General features: G+C 43.0%; 1 pseudogene; it reads right to left on the reverse strand.

Moving 5' to 3' along the window:
• Positions 1 to 572: 572 nt before the first annotated feature.
• LOC102860067 lies at positions 573 to 3,085 on the reverse strand (annotated as a pseudogene).
• Between the last annotated feature and the right edge of the window lie 2,651 nt (positions 3,086 to 5,736).

Below are 5,736 nucleotides of genomic sequence, written 5' to 3' on the forward strand. Positions count from 1 at the left end.
TCCATCTCTGCCAACACCGGCTTCAGAGTGAAGGCATGTTTAGGGAGGACAAGACCAAGCCAAAAACACCACAGCTTTGCCAAGTTCCTCCCCATCCATGGGCATGATGTGGCAGCAATCATTTTAAATAGGTGAACCTTGTGTGTGTGTGTGTGTGTGTGTGTGTGTGTGTAGTGTTTCAGCTGACAGCTTTAAAAAGAAAAAACCCATCATTCTTTCTATTCCTTCCTCTTGTCAAAATTCAGTAGTGACACAAGGGGAAAGGTCATGGGCACACCCAAGCGCAATATATTGAGAATCAGCCATCCCGAATGCTGGTAATATGGTATACACCTTGACAGTGGGCCACCAAGTCTGAGCAGGTTCCCTTTTGTGTGAAGGTTTTAACTGCCTGTGACATTCTACTGAGATATTAGGAGCTCTGCGGGCTGACATTGAACATTATCACACCACCCTCTCGTCACACCTTCATTCTGACAAAATCCTATGTACCAGTATAACTTTTCCCCTGACAACAGACTAGGTTCTTGAACTTTAGAAGGGGATTTAGAGAAGATACAGGGCCATTTGGCTCAGAAATGCTTTGGCATCTCACACTGTTCACAACAAATTAAGGCTGGATGGTTCAAAAAAGTACAAGCAGTACAATTCCACTGTGTACTCTCACCGTCTTCCATGTCTTGACTCTGGTGTTTTGATGGTAGACTGTTGATCTTTGGATTTTAGTGGCACAGGGCCTAAAAACCCAGTCTTGTCATAATAGTTATGAATAGCGCTGGGATTAAAATGTGGTCCCCTGGCTTGAAAAAGATCAATTTCTTTGGTCAGGCAATCAGTGTCAATCAGGCGTTGTCTATTACAACTTATCAGCTACTGTATTTCTTCTAGTGAAGGGATCTGGAATGTGATCTTTTCAGGTACCTTCAAATGAGATTATTTTCCATCTCATTGACCTCAGATTTTCATTTTTTCAGCTTTTTCTTTTGAATCTCAAGCTCTCTTTGAAGCCGTTTCATCATGGCCTTCTGGTGTACCCATAAAGCTTGCGTGTAGGCAGTGTCATCAGATACCATACTCAGTTTCTGTGCTTCACTCATTCTATCCACATGTGCTAACATAGGGTCCGTGAGGTGCTGAATATTTTCTGATTCTACATAATTAATGATCAGGGCGGATTACAAGGTTTGTAAGTTCAAAGATACGGGTGAAACCACAGGGGACTTATTGGGAGAAACTAATTTCTGAAAATAACTGAAAGTGTCTTTTGTATTGGGCTGAGTGACCACCATACAAGGAGAAGTTGCAGAGTTACTCTCTATTGCTCGACTTTTGGGAGGTTGGTGATGAATAAAAAGCAGGCCCCATGCTCAGTTGTCCAAACATATTCTTGGAGGCAGCAGATGATCCCGAGGTTGTGCGTATGAAGAGTGTGGGCTGCATGCCCTGCTCATTTCCTGTGGAGGCATTGGCAGAAATATAGTTGACTATGGGACATCACCTCATCAGTATTTGGGGGGCTGGCAGCTATGTAAAGAGAGTTGGCTGGTTTCTATTTAAGGTCTGACTGTTGACCAGAGAGGAACTACTGGAGGTTCGAGGGCCAGAGGAATGTAATTTTGAAGTTTCTTTGTGGGGGTTCAAGTTTGATTTCAATCTAGTTTTTTCAAGGTCCTGTTGAAATATTGTTAATGTTTTATTGGCTGTGGGAAGAAGACTGTTAGCTACCAGATGAATGAATTATTGGTGGTTGTGGTATAGTACTGGAGCCAAAGGGCAAGTAGACACGAGAGGTCTGGTGGCTTTACTGATTTGACTGCTGGGCTAAGCTATGTGACAGAGGATTAGATGTAGGATAAATGGTCCAGGGACCAGGATGTGAATATTGATAGATTTGCTGAGGGTTCATTGGATTAAGTTGAGATACTCAGCCAGAATGCTGTTGTATTGGTTGAGCTGTACCACCAGGAGTTATAATGCAAGGCCATATATATATGTGGGAAGCCAATTAGCATATTTAATATTAATGTTTAACCAAATTCTGCATCAGGAAATGAGAGAGGCATAGATACAAGCTAGAATTCCCCCTGTAGCACCAAGGCAGACCTTGGGCTTCACAGAGGTTAAACGGCAAGGCAGATTTTGGGCATTTTCCTAATTCTTACTTTACATTTACTAATCCCTGTCTTCTGAGATAAGCATAAGGTAAACAGTAGAGAAGAATTTGGCCTTATTTGCAAAAGATTTCTCTTTGTGATTTCTTCTTCATGATCCTTTGTTTTTATTTACTTCCTTTGTGACTTCCTGGTGATTCTCAATAAAACCATAGAAAGGTGTAGCATAGGGGCTTCAGTTCTTCCAGCTGTTAGCTCCCTGCCTTCATGCTTTCTGACCTATCCTCCATTCCTGTATGTCCCCATCTCTGTCTTTTTCCCTTGGCCAACAACAAATATAATTTCCCTGTGGACTGTTAAGTACAGGTGGAGGTACACTATATATGTGCAAAGATGGAGGAGTGTTAACAACCAGTCTGGATATTTGGGACTTGAGTTACCATAATAGGATTAAATCTGGGAGTTTGTTGAGAAAGGTTAAATGTTCCTTTGCTGCCTAAGTGAAATCCAAGATATGGTGTTGAATTTAGCACCAGAAGTACTGGACATTCCAAAAACATTAAAGCCTTGAGGAACTTGAGCTGGTCTTTCTATGGCTCCTGTTGAAACAGTTCAATTTTGGACTGATGACCTCAAAGTTGTCCATCACTGATGCTGTGTGTTAGAGCCCTACTTCCATTCATTCTGTTTCCTTCTCTTCCATGGTGGTAGACATTCTGTGATTGTAAGTCCAAGCTGAGAGAAGTCACATGATTGCTCAGACCAGAAATTTGAGAATCATCCGAGAAATTCAGATCTCCTTCACCATAAAGATAGCATGTACTCTCCTGAGAGAGAACTGCACAGCAGGCATCCAGGTTATTATTTTGTAACATACACCTGTATACCACAATGTCAAGGACTTGAGGGAATTTTTGTCACAAGTCATGTAAAAACTGACAATCAATTTGGTGTCTTCTTTGGGCCATTCATATACTCCCTTATCAGGACAACTGTACAGTAGGCAATTCTAGGCTTTAGTGGAAACAGTACTCATTTCTTCTGTCCAAGCATTTTCCTTCTCGGCCGCTTTCCCCTACCCTCCATGGCCGCAGCTGCCTCTCCCACTAGGGCAGCCATCTCCACCGTCCCCCCCACCGCCTTCGCCACCACAGCCAGCTGCCACAAGCACTACTGCTGCCTCCGATTCCACCCGTCACCGGCCACACCTCAGCCCTCCCTGCCCGCTTAGGCCCCTCTGCTCATCCACTGCCACCAACTTGCTCCTGTTGAGGGGGAGGGAAGGGACCCAGCTGTGGCAGATCACCAGTGATGGCCCCTTTGTTCTTTTCAGTCTCATCTTTATTCCAGAAGCAACATGGGACTTTCTGTAGGACACTAGTGTGCTTGTCCAGCATTACTTTTCAATCTCTAGATGGACAGGTGTAGGTACAAAAGCATTGCGTGCAGAAGATATATTTTTCTGGAAAGATGGTTGCCCCTCTTCTACTTGGTGTGCACATTTGAAGACCAAGCAAGAATGTTATCAAGTGGACAGGCTGGTGGTGACAGTTTAGTATGGTGTCAGTGGTTTGCTCTGTGGCTATAAGCTTATACTGTTTCCAAATAGAGGAATGCATCCATTGAGCCCCTGGGTGATGTAAACAGTTAAAGCCCTCAGCTGTTGACTTAGAGATGGGAAGTTGACTGGACCCAGCAATGTCTTGAGAGAAAGACCCAGTGATTACCTCTGAGTAGCCAACCAGCCCTGGACAGCACTGAGAAGCAGAGCTCCACTCTAAGAAATGTGGGGTCCAAGTGAGTTGGAGCCATTTCAGTACAAATTGTTTTTCTTTTTTATCAATCCACTGGGCATTTTCAGAGATCTGTGGTTTAGTGTAAGACTTCTCAGAGGGGTAGGTGAATTTGTTTCAAAAATTGTGTTTTCTCTGCATCACTGGATCTCCTTCCTTTCTCATTTTTCCTTCAAGAAGAGGATTTGAGAAGAACCGATTTCCCCCAGAGAACCATTCATCTACAGGGACTTTGCTGATGTGAAAAAAACTTGGCAAACCTGATAATGGTTATGAGACCTCAGTGCTAGCACTCTTTTTTGGGATGCCTGCCTTCTACTGATAGTCTACAATGCTCACCAGTCTCTGCAAACCGGCCTGCCTAGCTACAGTGACGTAAGTCTATCCCTGAGGAGTCTAAGTCCCTGGGAGACATTCCAGTGAATCACGTTACCCAAGGGATTTAGAGGAGCTAGGGAACAAAGGAGGGACTCTTAATATCAGAAATCATGGAGTTTTGCAGCAAATCAAGGATTTGGGCCAACATTGACTCGCATTTCATGTAACTGGTTTGCTACTCATCTTAGAAGAACAAATTATGAATACACTATCTCTCACAGTGTTGTACTTCAGTATGTTGTTAAGTGCTATAGAATTGAGTACAACTTTTAACAACTCTATGAGATGAACCTTGTCTTTTCCTTTGCCTTCCACACAATTTCTGACATACTCTAGTCCATTGCAACAGTCACTGTGCCAGTCCATCTGCTTGAAGGTCTGCTCTCTTTTGCTGACCCTCTTACCTTGTCCTAGCAACATGCCTGATATGAGACAAAGCATTGTCATCTTTGCCTCCAAGGAGCACTCTGGCACCAAAACGTTTATTCTTTTGGTAGTCCATGGGATGTTTGCTACTCATCACCAACACTACCACTAAAAGTCCTCAAATTTTCTTCTGTCATCCTTATTCATTGTCTATCTCTCAGATGCATAGGAAGTGATTGAAAATACCATGGCCTGAATGAGGTACACCTTACTCCTCAAACTTACATGATTGCTCCTCAGTAATTTGGAAAATTCCTGACTGCAGACTTTCTCACTGCAATACATCTCCTATTCTTCTGACTTAGCAAGGTGAATTTGTTGACCGTTTCATTCTTTTCTCCATCTCTTATGATATTGCCTATCAGTTCAGTGTTGAGAATTTTTGTTTTCTTGATGTTGAGCTGCAATCCATGTTGAAGGCCATATTCTCTCATCTTTCGCCTCATGTGATTCAGATCCACCTCAGTTTTAACAACCAAGGTATCGTCTGAAAAACAGATTGTTGATGAGTCTTCTTCCTATCATGGTTCCACATTCTTCTTCTTAAGAGTCCCAGGTCTAGAATAATTTGCTTGGCATACAGATTGAATGGGTATGGAGAGAGGATACAAACTGACACAGCTTTCTTAACTTTAAACCAGTTAGTGTTCCCTTGCTCTTTTCACACAACAGCATCTTTTATCTTGGATATTTGGCATGAGTACAATTTCATGTTCTGGGATTCCCATTCTTTTCTACATTAGCCATAAAATTTTATGATCCACACAGTCATATGCCTTTTTATAGTCAAAAAGGATAAATAGACATTTTTTTTAGTCACCTCAGATAACAACGAAGAGGCATCTTTCAAAGGTACACAGGAAAACCGGCGGGAAGAGGCCCTTGGGGACAGTGACAAGCGTGCTCCTGGGTGGAAGGGAAGCCTGAAAGTGGCGCACAGGGGAAGTCACCTCAGATAACAACGAAGAGGCATCTTTCAAAGGTACACAGGAAATGCCGGTGGGCCCTCGGGCACAAAGGAAACCATA

The sequence above is a fragment of the Elephantulus edwardii genome, unplaced genomic scaffold (assembly GCF_000299155.1).
Source record: "Elephantulus edwardii isolate Elephantulus edwardi_28Jun2011 unplaced genomic scaffold, EleEdw1.0 scaffold00286, whole genome shotgun sequence".
Taxonomy (NCBI): Eukaryota; Metazoa; Chordata; class Mammalia; order Macroscelidea; family Macroscelididae; genus Elephantulus; species Elephantulus edwardii.